The sequence below is a fragment of the Canis aureus genome, chromosome 2, assembly GCF_053574225.1.
Source record: "Canis aureus isolate CA01 chromosome 2, VMU_Caureus_v.1.0, whole genome shotgun sequence".
Lineage (NCBI taxonomy): Eukaryota > Metazoa > Chordata > Mammalia > Carnivora > Canidae > Canis > Canis aureus.
In genome coordinates, this window is record NC_135612.1 from 21,753,648 (window position 1) to 21,775,943 (window position 22,296).

The 22,296-nt window shown below is 37.1% G+C and overlaps 1 long non-coding RNA gene across 26 annotated transcripts in view; it reads left to right on the plus strand.

The window, feature by feature from the left end:
* Positions 1 to 22,296, plus strand: part of LOC144294167 (uncharacterized) — a 256,798-nt gene that overhangs the window by 153,728 nt on the left and 80,774 nt on the right. For 21 of the 26 annotated variants that reach the window (XR_013361635.1, XR_013361582.1, XR_013361660.1 and 18 more), the window contains 3 exons: positions 19,675 to 19,769; positions 20,419 to 20,566; positions 21,627 to 21,659. This is a non-coding gene — a long non-coding RNA (uncharacterized LOC144294167). Of the gene's footprint in view, positions 1 to 9,218; positions 9,343 to 19,674; positions 19,770 to 20,418; positions 20,567 to 21,605; positions 21,660 to 22,296 lie in introns of all 26 variants that reach the window. The other 5 variants (XR_013361649.1, XR_013361637.1, XR_013361651.1 and 2 more) reach the window with 3 other exon arrangements.

The following is a 22,296-nucleotide window of genomic DNA, read 5'->3' on the forward strand; positions in this document are numbered from 1 at the left end:
CATTTATATTACTGATTCATTCTCTGCAAATATTAGGCTTGTGTCTCTCTTTGTCCATCCAAATATCCACTTATTCCTCAACATAGTATCATTTTTCTCCACACATAAAACATTTGCATCTCTAATGGAGACATCCTAGAATTCCATATTGCTCCTGTTTTCAAGTGCAAGATCTCTGGATGATATTCAATCATTTTCCCAGAGTCCAAGGGACTCACTGTGGTCTGGTGACCTATAGAACAAAGCACAAGTTACATTTCTTCCCTCTCATGAATTATATATGAAGTAGGAACAGTATAACTGCAATAGAAACTGCCATTCAGAAAAAGGGAAAAGCAGAAAGCATACAGAAGCTGTGACAGAGAATCATCAGGCCAGAAGAGTAAATTTCTTGGTTGGCCCAGTTAGAATTCCAGGTCTTCATCCTTGAGAGAATAAACCCTATCCATGTTTCTCCATGGCCATTCATCTTTTTCCTTATCAATTATTTTTCAGGAGGTGGACAATGGATTATGTACCATTATTGGGGGGTCATATAGCTCTTAGTGTCTCCTTTTTGATGATACAAGGGGTTGGGGTTCTAGGTACAAAAAAATCATGAAAAGTTTATTGATAAAAAGATTATAGTGTGGGTCAGTGGGCTGTCATTTACTTTCCTTTAAAACCTAGTGGTCTCAGCTATTTGCTTCTGATGATTTCCTTGTAGCACGTAGAAGTAACCATAGCCAAATATCTAGACATGGTTTATAAGCCTGCAAAGTCTGGACTGTATTTACTGGCCTCTGTTCTCTATCTTCCCTGCTTTAATTTAACCCTGGTGAATTTTAGAGTGTCTATAGGAGTTTCAGGTTGGGTGGCAATAATCTTAATCTTTTTTTTTTTAAGATTTTATTTATTTGTTTGACAGGAAACACAAGCAGGGGGAGCATCAGGCAGAGGGAAAGGGAGAAGCAGGCTCCTTGCAGAGCTGGGGAGCCCAATATTGGGCTCAATCCCAGGACCCTAGGATCTTGACCCGAGTTGAAGGCAGACACTTAACCAACTGAGCCACCCAAGTGTCCTTAATTATTAATTAAGATTAATAATCTTAATCTGATTTTTGCTGCTGAAGCATTCAGCATGCTTTGAGCATCATCCGCTTTATAGAAGAAATGAGAGTATAGGTTACTCTCATGTGTTGTTTGAGAAGTTGTTTTAAGAAGATTGGTTAAGAAACTCTACTGTAGAACACACTAAAAATAAAAGGGGGATTCAGATATTAACTTCCAAATCTTCCTCATCGTTATTTGGTAAAACCATCATCCCAGAGTGGCTAAGAATTTTCTCTGTTATGTCTGGCTCCAGAGATCTATTTTTTTCTTTCTCAAGCATTTACTTTTTCTCTTATTCTTATCTCATTTTACTCTGCATGTAGTGAGTCAAAGTTTAGAGTTTAAATGCAGATTTTTAAACAAGTGTAGTAAAGAGAATTGTTTTTGGGGTGCCTTGGTGACTCAGTCAGTTAAGTGGCTGCCTTTGGCTCAGGTCGTGAACCCTAGGGTTGAGCCCCACATGAGCTCCTTGTAGGGGGTACACACCCTCTCTCTCTTTCTCTCTTTCCCCCTCTGTCTCTCTCAAGTAAGTAAAACAAATCTTAAAAAAAAGAAATATTTTTACTTCCAATCTCTTTCTATACATGTTTTAAAATAGTTGATCTTATATTGCATTTCTGCTCTGTGCCTGTGTTTCTATTATTCAACTTCTTTTTCTTTCAAGATTTTCCATTTATATGGCTTTTCTAAATTAATGTTGTCCCATAGATCTATAATGAAAACCACATATATAATTAATAAGTGTTCTAGTATTACTAAAAATCGGTTAATTAACTTTAATATATTTTAACATAAAAACTATTATTTCAACATGTAACCAATATAAAAATGATTGAGATATTTTATATTCTTTTTGGTATGTATTTTATACTTATTTGATGTGTATTTTATAGTCAAAACATGTAAATTTGGATTAGCCATGCTTTAGGAGCTTGGTAGAGTGCAGTTCTAAAGCTTTGTAGTAATCTGAGATATAAGTAGGACACAGTAGTTATTATCTACCACAAAAATGCACTTTTCTGGACATTGTGAAAGGATATCAGTTGTGTCTTTTCAAGAAACCTGTTACCTAGTGAATGAAATAAGGTATATACACTGCAATGATAACACTGTTTCTCAAATAATAGAGTTCTAAAAAATGCAAATTTGAGTTATTCTTATTGAAGATAACTATACCCTTTTCTATTTTCTTTTCTCTAAACAGAGGACCAGTGTAGGGCTTATTTCTTTTGGTGAAATACATTCAAGAAGAATCTTATAACTTTATAAGACTTTATATGGGTCCAAAACATCTTTTGCAGAGAAAGAGCTTTTTTTTTTTTTTTAAGATTTTTATTTATTTCTTCATGAGAGACACACACACAGAGAGGCACAGACATAGGCAGAGAAACAAACAGGCTCCATGCAGGGAGCCCGATGTGGGACTGGATCCCAGGACTCCAGGATCACTCCCTGGGCTGAAGGCAGGCGCTCAACCGCTGAGCCACCCAGGCCTCCCAAGAAAAAGCTTTTAAGCCTGAAAGGGGTTGTTCATGTCTTTGGTGTGAAAGTATCTTGGGAAAGACTTTGTTAATTAGAATTTTTTTTGCGGGGGGGGAGGCTTCTCATGTATGACAAACTGAAGTTGTTAAATATCACCCTTGGCTTACTATCCCCAAGTAAAGCACTTAAGTCTCAGATATACCCCAAAAGCCAATACCCCCAAGATACTCATACAGTATTTATTTGATCATTTTGATTGGGTTAGTAAAATACTGACCACTTGCACATCACCAAGGCATCCAGCTTCCTGAGGCCATCTTTCACTCTAACATTTAAATAAAATGGTTCAAACCTCTTCCTATAAAATAACACTACCTAGCTTCCCCCTTCATTTGGGGGCCAATTTGCTTTAAAATATTTGGAGAAAATGAGGGTTGTTCCAAGTTTGCTTCTCTGCTGTCATTTCTCAGATTCATAATCATATCTTCTTGCCCAAACTCAAGCTTCCATTACTTTGTGGCTGGTTCCCACCTACAACTTTGGGACTTCAGTTCCCTTCCTCCATTCTCCAATGCACCAGTAACATAATGTGACTGGAATTTTATGTAAAAAAGATTTCTGTTTTAGACTTGGGAAAAAAAAGAAGATAATTTCCACACAGTCTGAAAACAACTCTACTACTGAATGTCTTCCCCCAAACTATGCCTCTGAGAATCCTGTCTATGCCAGTACTGTCCAACAAAACTTTCTGCCCTTTCCAATCCAGTAGTCACAAGCCTTGTATGGCTCTTGAGCACCTAAAATGTGGCTAGTGTGCCTAAGGAACTGAATTTTTACTGTTACTTAAATAGTCATATGTGGTTAGTGGCTACTACGTTGGACAGTGCACATCTAGAAACTTGATTCTGTTTCTTTTTCTAAGGTTTTGCTCCCATTTATATTAGTGGATAACTACAATAGTATGTAACTATGAAATCCCTGTTACTTTATTTCACAGAAAGAGATTTCAGTTAGTTTCCTCTCTAAGTCTTATCTATCTAGATTATTCTGGGAGCCCTGCCATGTATAATAAAAACTGTCCAATGTGGCCCGTCAAAATATTTTTCTAGATCCAAAGAACCATTACTTAGGTAAATGTCTATACTTAGAAAGGTTTAAGTAGTTGCAAATAATGTTCTATTTTCAAAACTAATATTTTCATTAGGTTACACCAGCTCTTTAGCAAAATCTTTGTGATACCTAGAAAGGAAGTTTGCCCATGAACCCTTTCCATAGGTAATGTTCTAAAAAAGATGAAAACATACTGTCTAGTCTCCTATAAAACTTCACAAGCTACTTAATCTATATGATTTGTAGCCCCAGCATGAGAAACTATTACAGGCACACTTCTCCCAAACCAGAAGAAATCTCTTAAAATTTTTGTGTAATTTGATTGAAGAAAGAAAATGAGTAGCTGTCTCTTGAGCATGAGGGGTGTGACCAGAATGTAAAGGTGATTCTCTATTTTGAGGCTTCTGTTTCTGATTTGTAGCCTTGAAAAGTCAGGGCCCATTCCTAAGTTTTTGTCCCTCTGAGAATGGTGGACTCTTGATATGAAAATAATCTCCCTCTCCCATCTCTGCCTCCCACTGTGGGATCCAGAGAATGGTTAAGTTGAATGTTCTACCAAATTCCTTTTTGGAGCATGTTCTGCATGTGCTTGGCATGCAGCTTTTCCTCCTGGAGATTTTCTTGTTCCCCATGCCCATACATAAAAGGTTAAAGAATCATCATAAACTAAGCCTATGTGCTCACAGGATCTAGAAAGTTTCATTTTTCTGGAAACTCTACCTCGTCCCTTTCCTGACACTTTGCTTGTTGCCAGAAGCTTCTCAGATAAGCCTTAGCTTCTACATCATCAAACGTGGCGTTTTGGCATGCCCAGCGCTTGCTCAGTGCTCATTCTCCTTGCAGTCACAGTAAGAGGGTGACATCTCCATTTTATGGAGTCTTAAGTCTCAAACTTGGAAATCACCACAACCCTGAGCTTTGCAGTGCCTCTCTGATGGCTGGTAGCCATCCCAGGCAGTTAGCAGACAATGATGAGAAGTCCTTCATCTCAAGGGGCATTGATCTCTACAATCTTATCCTTTCCCTGGATTTGTTTCACATAGACTGCAGGGTTTTTTTTTTTTTCAGATTTTATTTATTCATGAGAGACAGAGAGAGAGAGGCAGAGGGAGAAGCAGGCTCCATGCAAGGAGCCCGACATGGGACTCGATCCCAGGTTTCCAGGATCACACCCTGGGCTGAAAGTGGCGCTAAACCGTTGAGCCACCAGGGCTGCCCAGACTGCAGGTTTTTAACCTGGTTTGTGCACATCTGTCTCAAATTGGTAGCAGAGTAGTGGTGTTTATTGTTATGTGACCATAGTCCTCTACCCAGAAAGGAAACTATCACCTTCTCTTATTCCCTGGAGCCTTATGAATAATGAAATCTTGAGACCATATTTTTGCTGACAACAACTTCTGTGGCTTGTGTCTGAGCTGGTGCTTCCAGTGCTAGCTTTGCCACAAGAAGTGTTTTCTACTTGTTTCCAATGTCACTTAGCTTTCTTTCTCCTGATAAATTATCATTAGTTGAGAAAAATATCCTATTTGAGATATTAAAATAAAATTTTACTATAAATGGGGACGCCTGGGTGGCTCAGCAGTCGAGCATCTACCTTTCACTCAGGGCGTGATCCTGCCAGGATCGAGTCCCACATTGGGCTCCCTGTGGAGTCTGCTTCTCCTACCTATGTCTCTGCCTTTCTCTGTGTCTCTTATGAATAAGTAAATCTTTAAAAAGCATTTTTATAATAAATGGATCCAGTGCTTCTTTTTCCAACTGAATCTGGTTTACCCCGTTTTAAACAAGTGCTTCTCTGTGAAAGAACTTTCCTAACTTCATTTGATTAATGAATGTATTTATGCTGTAAATATTTATTGAGCACACACTCTATGAAGATATTGTTTTGTTGCAGGAATTTTCTGACTTTAGTGTCCATGATTTTTGGCCACACCACTTTGAACAATGAAGAGGTAGACTAGAGGGTGGTGGGCAGCAAAGCAAAGTTTATTGAGTAATAGTATAAAGCTCCCTGAGAGGAGGGGACCTGAGAGGGTTGCCCTTAGAGTTTCTACATTTAGGGGGTTTTATTAGCTCTCTTGCAGAACTATCTTAAGCAATCAAGGTGTGCTGAGTCATGCTAATCAGGATTTTGGTCACATATCTACCTACCTATTAGGTTAATGTCTACATGCTGATGATCTTTTTTGGCTGACATCTGGGGGCTGATGTCTTAACTGCCCCTTGCCCATAAGGGTGACAAATGCTTTGTGGTTAATTGTTTCATTTTAGGGGATCCCTGGGTGGCGCAGCGGTTTGGCGCCTGCCTTTGGCCCAGGGCGCGATCCTGGAGACCCGGGATCGAATCCCACGTCGGGCTCCCGATGCATGGAGCCTGCTTCTCCCTCTGCCTATGTCTCTGCCTCTCTCTCTCTCTCTCTGTGACTATCATAAATAAATTTAAAAAAAAAAATTGTTTCATTTTAGGATGTTTTGCAGAAGTCATTTCTATAAAGGCTGCAAAACATAATGCTAGTGTGTGTCCTGTCTAAGCTGCAAAGCAGGATGTTAATGCTGTTTTATTTTAGCTGTCCTGACTCCATATTTTCTTGTTGAGGACCCTGGTCCTGACTACCTAACTGTCCAACTAACTGCTAACACTTTTATGCTGGGTACACAGCAGTGGTAAACTTGCACAAATCCCTACTCATGAGGTTTAAATTCTAGTTGACGAAAACTGAAAATAAAGAGATGGTTGTAAATTCAATAAAGAACTTTTCCTTTCTGAAGAAGAAAACATGAGAATGGGAGAGTATGTGAACCAGACTAATAGTATATTGAACAAATGTATCATGATGACTGTTCTATGACCTGAAGCCTTCTTGAGTGCAGCATTCTTTCCTTACATTTTTTTTCGTTTTGTTTAACCATACCCTTAAGTACATGCTCAGGGCATAACCTCCTTGACCACCTCTGGAGATAGGACTATGATACCCACCTATTCTTAAACATTCTTCTCTTGGGTGGTCCCTCAGCACCTACTCCCTAGCCTATACACTATAAAAGCACATCCTAAGGGTGATAGAGTTACAGAGGTCTACTTGTTTTGCATCTGCCCAAAATGTTCTTCTGTTCAGTAAGTCCCCTTAATAAACCATTTCTTGTCAAGCTGGACTTGTCAGCATTTTTCTAATGGCTCCTCCAGTCTTTGGAGGTTATTTTGCATATACCCCCCTTATTATGGAACAGACAGAGGCACCTGGGAGTACTGGTGGGGTTTGTTACTATTTTAGGTAAGACGGATGGAGAACAACTCACTATAAATACTTGACTTAAAAGTGGTGAGGGAGTAAGCCATGTAGAGATCTAGGGAAGAGTATTGAATAAAGATGGGAATGGCAAGTACAAATTCTTGACATGTACAAGAAATAGCAAGATGGTCAGTGTAGCTAGAGTCAGTCTAGAAAGGAGAGCTATAGAAGCTGAAGTTTTTGAGAGAGTGGAGCGTTTGACCTCAGAGGGTTTTGCAAATACATGCATTTTGGCTTTTACTTTGAATGAGATACCATTGATGGGTATAGGGCAGAAGAACAATTCACACAAATAAAGATTTCCTTTATTCTTTGTGATGCATATTTAAAAATGAAATGTCATACTAGTTGCGACTCTATAAATTTGTCAAGACCTGGCTTGGTGTGGTACACATATCTGGGGAGACACAGGAATAGGATAGGCCATTGGAATTTCCTTTCTTGGAGTGCGTGGGTTGCTCAATGGATCAAGTATCTGACTTCTTGGTTTTGGCTCAGGTCATGATCTCAGGGTCTTGGGATAGACCCCCACGTCATGCTCCACACTTAGCAGAGAGCCTGCTTGAGATCCTCTGTCTCTCTCTCTATCCCTCCCATGTGCTCATTCTCTTTCTCTCAAATAAATAAATTTTAAAAAATTCCTTTCTTATATTCATAAGTAACCTAAACAAGTTTGGGATACAATTTTCATTATTTCAGTTGAAATTATTCAGTCACCAATTTCCAGGCAAAGAAATCTGAAATGGTAGAAAAAATCACTGAAGAAAGATCTTACAAGTCCACATAAATGGACAGAAAAGCAGCAGAGACATTTGAATTCTGACATGCCAGTTAATGTCCCTGGAGGGAAATAATCCAAACCATACTTACAGGATGATAAGCCTGGGGGTAAAAATTCACCAGATCTGTAGGTGTGACAACTGCGCTTTCAAGTACTTCTCAGAATATATTAATGATATATAGTTAATTAAAATAATTTTAGTTGCAATTTGGCCTTACAGACTGTTGTTATTACCATACCCCCACTGCAACCTCCACACATCTGTGGGTCATCATTATGATCGCCCTTTTCCAAGAATGTTAAGCAATTTGTCAGAGGACAGACATCTGGAAATAAACCTATGCTAGCTTGAGCATGGCCTTTTAGTTCTATAAACCATACTGCCTCCTTCCAGAAATTATAATTTCAGCCCAATTCCTATATTCTTTGGAAGAAAACAAAATTGACCATATGAACTCCAAGTTTCAAAAGAAAAACTAAATTCACTATAGTAAATAGGACTACTTTTTAAGACACACTTATCTCATGTAGCAATATTTAATCCTAGCACATTGGCAATAAAACAAAAAAAAAGACATACACTTACTATGCTTTTCAGCTTTTTACAAAGAGAGCAATGAAGCTTGAAATCTTTTATTTATTTATTTAAAAAAGTTTTATTTATTTATTCATGAGAAACACAGAGAGAGAGGCAGAGACACAGACAGAGGGAGAAGCAGGCTCCATGCAGGGAGCCTGACACGGGACTCAATCCCGGGTCTCCAGGATCACGCCCTAGGCTGAAGGCTGCGCTAAACCACTGAGCCACCCGGGCTGCCCTTGAAATCTTTTAAAAATGAAATTTAAATATACACAATATGTGTTTATTGAGTTAATTCTACCATAATTGTAGCACCCAAAGTCAGCCATCATTGAGATTTAGGTCTATTTCCTTTCTGTTGGATCTTTTTATCTTGATTTTCTTTTTGACAGTGATAGAAACATCATCTTTATAATTTACATGTGCACATAATTTTACCTTGCGGTTTTACTTAAAATACTATGGAAGTATTTGCTGTTTTATAAACTCATCAAAATATAATTTCAGTGTAACATTTCTAAGATATTAGATGATCATGACCTTCACCATCTAAAGTTCTTTACTAGTTCCCCACCACCCTCAGTATAAAACTTCAGATTCTTTAGAGGAGAGTATGAGGCTTCTCATGAGTTCCCTCTGACTCTCCAGATTTTGTATTTTTCTTTAATTTCCCAAACATATCTTGGCAGCCTGACCAGCTGTTCAAGAATGACCTTTGTCTGCTAGGCTCCTTCTCCTTATCATCTAAAAGAATTTGTATTCTCTTTTAAGTTTCAGTTTTTTTTTTTTTTTCCTAATCTTTGTTCTGCAAAATCTGTGATCAGGTTATTTCAGCAGTCTGTTTCATGATCCTACTAAAAATCTCTTCTTTTCCTGCTAATCAGTTGTTGGGGTCCTCTAAGATTTATGGCTAACTGGTTGTAGACAGTCTGCATCAAAGCTAAGAGAGAAAAAAAAAAGCGAGGAAAAAAAAAAAGCTAAGAAGAGGCTCTTGCTTATTCTTAAACAGTTAAGTATTTATTTACCCCCCACAATGGAGGGACTGCTATTTACATACTTACCATTACCTGTCATTTGAATACTGCTAATTAACTTACAAATACCTTTCCATAACCATCAAATCTCTACTGTTAACATTGAGATGATATTATGTATGAGAAAAAGTTTGGAGAACTGTCTGAAAAATGATTTGCACATGAATTCTATGTGTCTTGCTATATTTTTATTATAGTAGTCTTAAGTTGACACTGAAAAAAACAGGTATTTATTTCACAAAATTTTGAACATTCACAATTACTGTTTTTATGTACTGAGAATAAGGCAAGCATATTTTTCTCTCCTCAAATTGCTTACAGTCTAACGGGGGAAAATAGATACATGCACGTGTAACTATACTATAACTCTACTTTAATCTCTTTCAGACTTCTAAATAAGAACAACTCAGTAAAGATATAACCATATTTCAGTTTCTACATTTTTTTAAAGGTCAAAATGCCAAAACACTTTTATTTTGCAATGTAAACAGCTTTAAATTATCAAAATAAATCTTGCTATGAGGTAGTGAAATGATGGGGTGAGGCTGCTATTTGTAAGAATTACTGGGACCTTTGTTGTAATCTTACCAAATTTATAGTTAAATATAGGTGTTGATCTGAATTTTTTTGAGGTTTGTTTATCCGGGTGATAGAATATGTTAATATTGGGGCTAATTTATAGCCTCCCTTAGTTCTTAATTGTAAACATGTGTGATACAGTGGTTTTGTAGACTAGTTTGTAGATTCAGCTTTATAAACAAGCTTTCATAGTCTCTCCATTTTAGAATTACCATGTGGAAGCTTCTTTAAGTTTAAGAATTAGTGTGCCTCTAAAACTTAGAGTTTGATTCAAATTGGAACGTAAATCCACCCATTGACATGCCACGTCATTATAGCTTTCACTGTGGTTATGTTTCCTGGTGAAAAAGATATGGGAATAGTTTTGTGATATATACTTATACCTCCAAAGTATAGAAAACATTATGTTAGAAATTCCTGATCAAATATATTAATATTTTGGATTTCAGAAAACTTCCATCTCCTGAACTCTGTGGGGATTCTCTCCAGCTCCATAGTCTAATCACTACTTACTTGGTCAGGGAAGCAGGAGCTCTGCAGTGGTAGATGGAGTTTCTAGTGGTAGGAAGGATGGGTGCTAGTGGGAGAGGTGAGAAGGTCACTGGCTTATTGGAGAGAGGTGATCATGAAAACATGAACAAATTTATATCCTGTCACTCAATCTCCTTTGGTGTTTCTCTTTGCTGGTCTTTTTTTTTTTTTTTTAATGTATTTATTTATTTGACAGAGAGAGAAAGAGCCAGAGAGCACAAGCAGGCAGAAGGGCAGAGGGAGAGGGAGAAGCAGGTGAAGGAGCAGAGGGAGAGGGGGAAGCAGACTCCCCACTGAGCAGGGAACCTGGTGTGGGGCTCAACCCCGGGATCCCAAGGTCATAACCTGAGCTGGAGGCAGATGCCAACCAATGAGCCATTCAGGCGCCTCTCTCTCCACTGACCTGATAAAGACTCAAACACCTAGAGCAAATATAAGCCCCTTTCCTCCTCAGAATCAAGAGAGAGGTGATGGTGACAAGAATGTAATGGGAAAGACAGAAGACAAAGCGTAGGATTAACAATTATGAAATTAATTGGTAAAGGTACATTCTGAGAAATGTCACAATAAAAGCATTCCTGATCCTCACTGAAAATTAAATAGAGTCAAGGTCTGCTATTTGCTCAGACTTTTATGCCTGCTATTTTCTTGTGAAATTTTAGTCACCCGAGCTTTTTTCCTCAAAAAGAGGACATCCAGATTCTTCATTTTGAGGTTCTATGAGAAGGTAAGATTAATTTGTCACACACAGACCCAACCAGATCCCTGAACAACAACAACAACTACTACTACTACTACTACTACTACTACTACTTCTATTTCTTCTTCTGCTTTTGCTTCCTGCTTCTCCTTTTCCTCTTCCTTCTCCTCCTCCTCCTTCTTTTAAAGGAGAGGGAAAGAATCTCAAGCAGATAACCCATTGAGCATGAAGCCCAATGTGGGGCTTGATCTCATGACACATGAGATTATGACCTGGGCCAAAATTGAGAGTCAGAGGCTCAACTGACTGAGCCAGCCCCTTGAGCTTCTTTTTTTTCCATTCCTTTATTCTCACACAAGGAAGTGCTTAGAACACATTTTAAAGTCTGTGACTGTAACTCTCAAAAGAGCCTGGTTATGAGCAGAGTTTTAGAGGTGGAAGACCTGCTCCCTACCAGTAACGTGACCCATCTTAGGCAACCTTCCATAAACCTCTGTTTCCTCATCTGCACTACTTCATAAGGTCATTGTGAAAATGAAGTGTGATAACATATGGAAAGAGCCAAGCAGAGGACTTAGTACATGATGAAAGCTCAATAGATGTATTAATATATTGTCTTTACTAGGTCTATTCCCTTCCCTTCTTCAATATCCCTTCTTTCCTCTTCCTTTCTTTACCACTACCAGTCCTGCAGTCACCACAGACTATATCAGTGATGAGCAAGGCAGTGGGGTGAGGAAAAGCTGGCTGTGCATGGGCTTTACCAGATTTCCTAGCAGGGTCTGAGACAATGAACTCCATTCACCAAGACCAGAGCTGCCTTGTATGTCCAAATAAACAGCCATTAGCAAAGGATGGGTAGGTCAGCTTGCAGCTGTGTTTTTCCATTGTCAGCTTTTGATCAACTTCCACTCCAAGTGGACAATTTACCAGAGTGGTTTGTAGTTATAAATAGGAGATAACTCTTTCAACACATTTCCTTTTATGAAACTGACTGTGGGTTGAATTTGCCTAAAAGAATGAACTGAGCTAGACAAATACCACATTTTTGTTTAAAATATTTCACTAAGACCCTTATATAGTAGAGTTCCCTATTTTCAGGAACTCTAGAGCAGTTGTCCCTTTTATTTTTGTGATTTGTACTATTTAGTTTTTTCAGTTTTGAGGTATAATTGACACAATGATAAGACATTGAAGGACACAACATGATGTATGTATGAATTCACTGTGAAAGGGTTTCTCCATTAACACATCCATTGCTTCATGTATTTATCCTATGTGTGTGTGAGAGAGAGAACATCTAAATTCCATTCTTTTAGCAAATTTCATTTATACAATACAGCATTCTCAACTATAGTCCCCATGTTATATATTAGATCCTCAGCCTTTATTCATCATATAGCTGAATTTTGTATCTTTTAGCCTATAGCTGAATTTTGTATCTTCTCCCTATTTCTACCCCCTGCTAGACCCTGGCAACCACTTCTCCCTTTCTAGCTTTTTCTTTTTAATTCCACGTATAGTGATACCATGCAGTATTTGTCTTTCTCTGTCTTATTTCATCAAGCATAATGCCCTCGAGTCCAATTCATGTTGTCACAAATGACAAAATTTCCTTCTTTTTAAAGATCAAATAATACTCTTCTCTGTGTGTGTGTGTGTGTGTGTGTGTGTACCAAATTTACTGATTCATTCATTTGTCAGACACTTAGGTTGTTTCCATACGTTAGCTATTGTGAACAGTGCTGCAGTGAACATGGGAATATGGATATCTTTTCAAGAAATTGAGTTTGTGTGGGACGCCTGGATCGCTCAGTAGTTGAGCCTCTGCCTTTGGCTCAGGGAGGGATCCTGGAGTCCCGGAATCGAGTCCCACATCGAGTTCCCTGGAGGGAGCCTGCTTCTCCCTCTGCCTATGTTTCTGCCTCTCTCTGTGTGTCTCTCATGAATAAATCAATAAAATCTTTAAAAAAAGAAAGTTGGTTTTGTGGGATTGCCGGATCATGTGGTAGTTCTACTTTCAATGTCTTGAGGAATCTCTACACTGTAGCTGCACCAATTCACATTCCACCAAGATGTGTGAAGGGTCTCCTTTCTCCACATCCTCACCAGCACTTGTCGTCTCTTATCTGTTTGGTAACAGCCATCCTAAAAGTTTGAGGTGATATCTTACTGTGATGTTGAATTGCATTTCCTTGATGATGAGTTTATGTACCTGTCGCCATCTGTATGTCTCCTTTGGAAAAATGTCTATTCAGGTCCTTCGCCCATTCTTTCTTCCATGGAGTTTTGTTTTGTTGCTTTTGGTCTTCAGTTGTAGTTTCTTGTATATTTTGGATATTAACCCTGTATGTAGCTATCTCTTTTGAGATAAGAAAAGGACTTAAATTTAGAATTTTAGAATAAAAATTGCAAGTTTCAAATTGTATTCATCGGTGTTCAGAATGTTTGAAAGTTATCTAGGTAACTCCTAGGGGACCAGGTGAATTGAGGATCCCTACTCTTCTGCCATCTTGATGCCTCTGAAAGTTTCAAATTTTAAGTCAGCTTGTGTGATAAACTCAAAACTGAATGCCAGTTTGACTCAAAGAGTAAGAAGAAATGTTAAGTTTGTTATTTTATAAATAATTTATCCTTTAAAAAATCACAATTAGGAAGGACTTGAAAAATATAAAAAGAACTGCTGTTAACCAAATATTCTGTGCACATTTTATGTCTTTCTGATTTTTGCACAGATATTTCAAAAAATGGGATTTCACTGACTACATATTTTTGTGTTCTGCTTTTTTTCATTTAATATTAATTACCATTTAAAAACATTCTCAATGTTTAATATTCCATTGCATGAATGTACAATAATTTATCCATTTCTGTAAATGGGGGCATTTATCTCCTTGTTAATTGGACATTTGAAAATTCTTTTTTTTAAAGATTTTATTTATTTATTCATGAGAAACAGAGAGAGAGAGAGAGAGAGAGAGAGAGAGAGGCAGAGACACAGGCAGAGGGAGAAGCAGGCTCCATGCAGGGAGCCTGATGTGGGACTTGATCCTGGGACCCCAGGATCACGCCCTGAGCTGAAGGCAGACACTCAACCACTGAGCCACCCAGGCATCCCTGGACATTTGAAAATTCTTATACCTAAATATTTATCCTTATATGAAGAGCTTTGATGGGAAAAAATGATGCCAATGATTTTTAAAGTAATTTCGATTGTATTCTTCAGTTTTAATTGCGAAATTCAGAGAAAAGCATATGTGTTCTGAAATAAAGATGAAGGGATCTGCTAAAGAAGAGATGGCTAATACCATAGGAACCTCATCATAACTTTAATAAAAGTTGCACCAGAGATTTAGCTAGGATAGAGAGTGAAACAAAGATAGAGGAAGAAATGACAGTATTATTATCTGAAAGAAAGAAAAGACAAGTAGGAATCAGGCTGTCTTTAAGATTCTAAGTCAGGATTTCAGAAGCAATGGTGTCAAAGATTTTTATAAGAAGAAAAGACAAGAAACTATCTATATTGTAATTCCAAGAAATGATTGGATATTCAGCTACATACAGTTGTATGAGTGATACTAAATTCTAGTAAGAACTTAGAAGAAAATTAAGTGAAAAACCATCATTACATAGGTGACCATTAAAATAGTGAGACCAAGAAAGATGCCTTTAACCACATCCATATAGCACCTACCATAGAGAAAGGGATGTGATAGGTGCTCAGGGAATATAAAAATGAACCCCCAAAGCAAAAGATGAAGGGATGGGTCAACCCAAACAGCTGTGCCAGATAAATTGTTCTATTTAAACTATATTTTAATACATATCAGCTTTAGTCATGGTTACAAAGTAAAATAAACTAGAAGAGAAAATCAAATGGGATCAGTCCTCCCTTGTAATAATTAAAGAAACAGAATGACCATGAGGTGGTGCTCTTCAACAAGAAATCAGAAGCCACTCAACAGAAAAAAGTTGTTTCTTTTGGCATGCTGATTCTCTGAAAAGGCACACTGAAACTGTGAAATCATAAGGAAACAAACATTAGGCATTTAAAGGGACAAATTGGTGACTGCTCCATCTACCTCATTACCTAAGGCCGTTTTATTTTTTAAACATATTGCAAATAAATGCATTTGTGGTTTTCTAGAATTGGGAACAATAGCAGAGCTTGAAGACTGTCTGTGGGAAGGGCCTGGGTAAGTGGCTGTGGAGTGTCCACGTGGGCAGCCTGGGAGGCCAGAGCATTAGGAACTGGAAGACAGAGGCTTCTGTGTTTTTGCTAGTTAACATGTGTCATTTTCTCCAGAGCACAAGGCGCCTCCATGTGTTTGGCAGAGAATGGTTTTGAGCTGAGCAATATGGAATATTTTGTGAAACAGGCGTCGGCTGATTTATATTAATGTAAAAGCAAGTGTTTTAAAAACTGAAAAGTGGGGCAGTGACACTGGGGGTAGAGAAGAACAGTTCTGCTTTGGTAACTTGTACTACTTTCAGTTATTTTGAACCATTTGAAAATAAACATTGAATAGCTATATATTAAAACATAGACATTTACATTTTTTTCTGTAAGCCAGAGTTATAAACGGGATTCATTTTATATCTTTCATGAGACCTCTAAGACTGAGTGTGGGCTAAACTCATGTTTACATTCTACCTTCTTTCTCTTGGATAATTCTGATGGTTTTTGCAAAATCCATGTGGTCTGTAGAGTTAAACCACCTGGTCCTTTAAAAGGAGATGCATTTGGAAGTGGGGTCAGATGAGGAAAGACCAACAAAAAGTTTCTCATATCAATAAAAAACGTTTATAACATCAGTTGGGGTTACAAAACATTTAGGAAATACCCCCAAAAAATGGGGGGGGGAGGGAAACAGACTGAGAAAACCAATTGAAAATAAGGATGTCCACAGGCAAAAAAAAAAAAAAAAAATTGAAATAAGAAAAATGAAGGTAGTTTAGGCTTATTGTATATTTGAGTGAAGAATTCTACAAAATTCAGTGGCTCTTTTGAATCAAACAGGAATTCTGCTATTTGGATGTGATGAGGGGAAAATTCATAATTTTCTTAGCAGCAAGTACATCTATGTCCTCTCTGTGCCTAAACTGGAAAACCTGTCCCAACTTCTGGGTAAGGCTCCTGCCGGTGGGATCTCAGTCTTTCATATCTAGACCATATGGGAAGGTAAAGGAACATGAGATGGGAAACTCTCACAAGAAAGGGCTGAATTGTAAAATCTATAAGATAATCAAGAAAGAGGAAAATGGAAAAAGAGAGTTAACATTAGGGACAGATTTAGGCCCTCTCTGGTCCCTGACTAGGGACAGAAAACTGAATTTCCCAGAGAGAGAATATTTTCTTGACTCTGTTGTCTTCTCAAACTCCAAACCTGATCTTGAACTTTCTTTTCACTACTAACTGCCAGTGATGCACCAATATCCTTCTACCCTTGTTTCCCACCCCCCCCCCCATATCCTATAATTTGGTTTCTCTATTTGAAACACTGCATGATGTCCTCCAAAGTATCCAGTGGAATAGCTTCCCCCCCACTCCCAGTCATTTTATTTTATACCTGACTTAATTCTCCACTGGAATTTGGCTTCCTTTGGCTTTTGTAAGGAGTTCTTCTTCCCTGTCTGGCCACCCGATCCTCTGGATGTGCTTCTCTCTTTCCTCTTTGACTCTTGCTCCTTGGATAGTGATATCTCTGGTGTACACTCCAGGCTTCTTTCCTTCAGTGCTATGCACTTTCACAAGGTGAACTTCTTCCCCCTTGGCTCATCTTCTAATTCTTTGCTGATAAATCAAAAATCCTGCTCAATACCAGCTACTCCCAGAGCTGCAAATCTCCTTATCTCACTGAGGAACATCTCCATAAAATGTCTGCAGGCACCTCAAACTCAGCAGGTCCCTGAACTGATGGCCATTCTTTCCTGCTGAATCATCCCTCTCTGGTTTTTCTCAACAAAGACAGGGACTCTCCATTTCCTCGCCAGAAACCTTAGGGTCATCCTCGAGACTTCTCTCTCCTACATCCTCCACCTCATATTCATCAGTAAGTCATTGTTATGTGTTTTATATGTTTTGATACCTTATGTTAAATATGAAGGGGTTTTTTGCTTTATATGTTTAAACACAAACATTTGTGCCTATTATCCATCTCTTTGTTTGGACTTTAGTTTTTTTTCCCTGAATTGTTCCAATAACTTTATAACCTGATTATATTGTAGGACATACTTAGTTCTTCATTCAAACTAGTTCCAGGCCTAACTTTCCAGAAGACAAATCCTATCCCGTATATTTCCATTCTTACAAACTTTCTCTGGCTTCCCAGGATCCACTGATTAAAATCTAAACTTCCTAACACAGCATTCAAAATTATTTATGATCTGGCCCTAACACACCTTTCTAGCCTCACCTCATCCCTCTTAAATTACTCCAAAAGACATCATCACTACTATGCCTTTGCAAATTCTAGTGTCTCTGTCTCAAAGGTCTCTTTTCTCATTTTCCACATAGTATTATTGATCAAGACTCATATCAAACATCAAGTCCTTGGTGCACTGGGTGGCTCAGTTGGTTAAGTATCTGCCTTTGGCTCAGGTCATGATCCCAGGGTCCTGGGATCCAGGTATACATGTCAGTCTCCCTGCTCAGTGGGGAGTCAGCTTCTCCTTTTCCCTCTCCTCCCATTTATGTTCCTTTTCTCTCTCTCTTTCTCAGGTAAATAAAATCTTTAACAAACAAACAAACAAACAGACAGACATCAAGCTCTCTATGACACTGATTCATATTTTTCTACTGCCTGTTACACATTAAGAATTCTATAAATGTTTTATTTTTTTCAATTGTAAGATGATTCAGATAAGTAATTAAATAATGCATTTTGCAAATTTTGCATCAACTTTTATGAGTAAGTAACTTGTGTCAACTACCCTGCTAGGCCATGAAAAGACAAAAATGAATTAATCCTTGCCCTTGAAGGACTTGTTGTTTATTGGGTAATAAAGACAGAGAAATGCATTATAATGCTATTATTCAGCCCTTTGCCTCCATGAATGACTGAAACATTATTTCCTTTCCAATGACAAATGTGAGTTGTGTGTATATCAAATGGATTTCTCTTCTGTTAGACCTCAGGCACATATCTCAGACTCAGCTGAGTCCTAATATTCTTTACTATTTTGCATCATGACCAGGACTTGAAGGAAAAACTTGTTTTCCTCTCTCCTGTAAAGTTGCCTTACCACCATTTGATTTTCTTGGGCTTTCCTAGTTTCCTATAAGGAAAAGCAAACAGGCACTTTCATTAGACGGGTTTTACCACTGTATGATCATGATGGAGAAACAGCACAGAAAGGAAATAATACACAGGAAATAATCAAATTTAAGACGATCTTTCAAAATTAACTTAGCATGTCCTGGAATATTGTTACTGAAGGAACTGGGTGTCCCACTGATTTTTCTGCTTTGAGCTGTTATTCCAGAATGTAAACTTACTGCTTTTTTCCTCCTTTCTAACTGCTGTTAATGGGTTTGCCTATCCCATTCTCTTTGAAGATCTCTCTCCTGAGGAGGCTAGGAATGTCTATCAGAATAGCATAAAGGAATTTAGCCATCATCAACTTAGGCGCCCCTTTAAATTAAGGAGGTAATTCACTTCCCTGTAGACCTTCAGATCCCAGAGGATATCTAAGTCAACTTGACCCCTACCTCTCACAGGAAGGTTCATATTTGGTATTTATCCTACAGAAACTTATTTTAATGGTACAGTTTACACATTTTCTGCTCTAACTTCTCTTATAGCTTTCCTGGAAATGGACAGCAGCTACATTCATTCACTGGAATTCTACTTCCTCACATACATGAAAGTTTATTAATAAGTAGTCATGTATTTTAAGGCTAAAGATGCACAGGGGCCACTAACAGTAAACTATAGGGGGTAGTAATTTTTTCTGTGTACTTATTTTATTGACTTGTCCTTAGTGCCTAGAATACTGCCTGGTAATTGACAAGCAAATATTATTTTGAAAAAATAAAGGCATTATGTTTTAGTGCACTAATTGTGATAGTCTCAAAATTAATCAAAAAGAATAATGCATTTAATAAATTGTTTTAAGTCCCATGAATAATGATGAGTGCTAATACAACTGAGACATTTTGGTTTTAGATACAATTAAGAAAATTATCTATAAGCTTAGCTTTTTTTAGTGCAGATGAAGAAATTAAAAAATAATTTCTTCAATGTTTTCAGTTGTTTTGTAGCAATGACTTAAGTAATTTCTATATCAAATTATATATTGTTCATATTAAAATTTAAAATATCTTTATAAGAAAACCTTATCTAGTGAGCTGCTGGGTAGAAGAGAGTATTTTTAATTAATTGAGAAGAAATTAGCATAATCGTTTTTGAGTACTCAACAGGTTACAGAGAAAAAAAACCCAACATAAATACATAAATTCAATGTCACCAATTCACTCTTGCTTCTGTCTTCTAGGAAACATTCTTAAACTCTACATGCATAAAAGCAAGTGGAATTCTTCATAAAGTATCGGGTGGGACTCCAGAATCTGAATTTTCATAAGTACCCAGGTGAATCTGGTACAGGTGGTGGTCAGGGTTCCAATTTGAGTACCTTGTTCCCAGAGTCAACTTGCCACATTTGTAACATGACAATAATATAGTCATTGTCTTTAGAAAGGAGGTCTGTACTTAAATTTTTGAATACTTATTATTTAGTTCATTATACTATGTGATTGAATATGTTATTACACTGAATATTCAGTTATTAAGTTAATATTAATTTAGTTAATTCTAGATTCACATATGTTATTATTTAGAGTGTGAGCTGTGTATGCAGACTGTGTAGATCCAGATTCTCATTCTGTGTTTCATGACTTTGTGGCTGTAATGAAGATTGCCTTGTGGTTTTGTCCATTGTATGCACTTAAAATAATTTTGTAGCTATTTGTTATTATATATATATATACAGATCTGAGTGTGTATACCCTAATGTTTGCACAGAATAGTTCTAATTTATACCTGCTGTCCACTAATTCTCTCTGGTTTAGCATTTGTTATCTGTAAATTTTCATAGTCTGACAATAAATTATTTGGTCATTTTTAAGTGTGTAAATTCAATTGTATATTTTGAGAGCAAAAAATTCATAACTAAATAGCCAGCTATATAAACAAACATTTTTCTTTTATCCTTGACACATAAAATTTGGAATTTTTGTAGGTATAGTTTATCGTGGACTGTGCTAATCTGGCCCCATGAACTCTTATTTCTACAAGTATCTGAACTAAGCTAAGCTTCTCAGCTGTGACTCCACCAATGAAGTGGATGCATTTGCCAGTTATCCAACCCTGATCCTTTTGAACACAAGGTTAGTTTTATGAATCAATGTTCATGACATTATTTTCTTTACCAGTGGGAATTGTGGCATCTCTCACTCAGAGCCAATTCTGTCAAATATGTTTGTTTGGAAAAGTAGGTATCCCTATCCTTTCATTCTCCCTTTTAATTTCCTAGAGATAAGTTAAATAACCCCACCTCCTGTTTACCTCATCTAATTGTATCTGCTTTCTATGATAAGCATATGTTGGAATATGTTATCTGAACCGAATCACAGAGCAGATACTGTAACCAGTAATTGGTATCTGGATGTTAAAAATTTCTGGTGGAAATTAGTGCTGAAAGTTCATTCAAATGTAGCAGAAGAGTTTGAAGAACTAGAACTGCTCCCATTCTCCTAGTTTTTGGCTAAATTACATGTCTCTTTTTGGGAAGCCAAGTTGAAGCTCTAAATGATGGGTTTCTCCTGGATCTGTGAACATAGTAATAATATCTGTCAGGGAGCAAATACAGATTTTTCTGCTTGACCCAAAAACGTCACAGTGTGTCAATGCAACATCAAACAACTTGACTCTGCAAAGATACTACACAATATTCTTTTGCCTTCAGAACTGGTTATTCATAAATATTTCCTTTATAAAAAAAATTATAGATATTTAGCATATGCCAAATGAAACTGATCTATGATTATAACAAGCTGTTCAGGGAAATAAGCTATGGTATTAAGATGGTATATGTAGACATACACAAACACAAGCATATATAAACAGGCCAAAACAAGTTTTGGAAACCCTGTAGTCTTCTTTTTTTGAAATAAAATTGAATCTAGCATCCCAAATCAGTGAATGTCTAGCCTTATGTTTAAGCTTTCAAAAAATCTAGGATTTTGTAAAGCATAGGGAATATAGTTAATAATATGTAACAACTTTCTATGGTGACAGATGGTAGCTAGATCTATCGTGATGATCACTTTGTAATGTATATAAATGTTGAATCACTATGTTGAATACCTGAAACTAATATAATATTGTATGTCAACTACATACAGCTAAACAACAACAAAAATTCAGGGTTTTGTTTCTTTCCCATAGCTTCCTTTGTGGCTGTCATGCTTTCCAGACAGTGTAAGTTACTTCATGTCTAACTCAACTCTGAGAATATACCACAGTTACAGTTGCCAGAGATAATATAGGACACCTACTTAAATTTGAATTTCAGAATAACAACAAATAATTTTTAGTATATCATGAGATATTTAGAACAAATACTAAAAATTATTCAACACTACTTAAATTGTAGATAAGGATAAAAATAAACATTTTTTTACTATATATATGTATATATACACTAGATATCATATGGGTTATAGTAAAAAGTTGTTATTCTGAAATTCAAATTTAACTTGGCATTCTGTATTTTTATTTACTAAATCTGACAACCTTAACCCAAATCTATCTGTCAACTGGATTCTTAAACTTAGAAAGGCGATAGCTATGGTTTAGTACTTTTAGCCCCAATGGAAAGAAAAGTATGATATTTGGCTGGTTAAAGTGAGGAAATAGGACTTGTGACTCCTTCATACAAGCAATATGCAACCCAGTGCAATGGATTTCTAATGTTATGGAGGAGTGTGAGCATCCCTTTAGAATTCATCATGATGGGATCTGACTAGGAATAATACGTTGACTATTATTAGCAGTTGGACATCAGGCGGGATGTGAACAGAATGATTGAAAAGAAATCTATACAATCTGATAATTT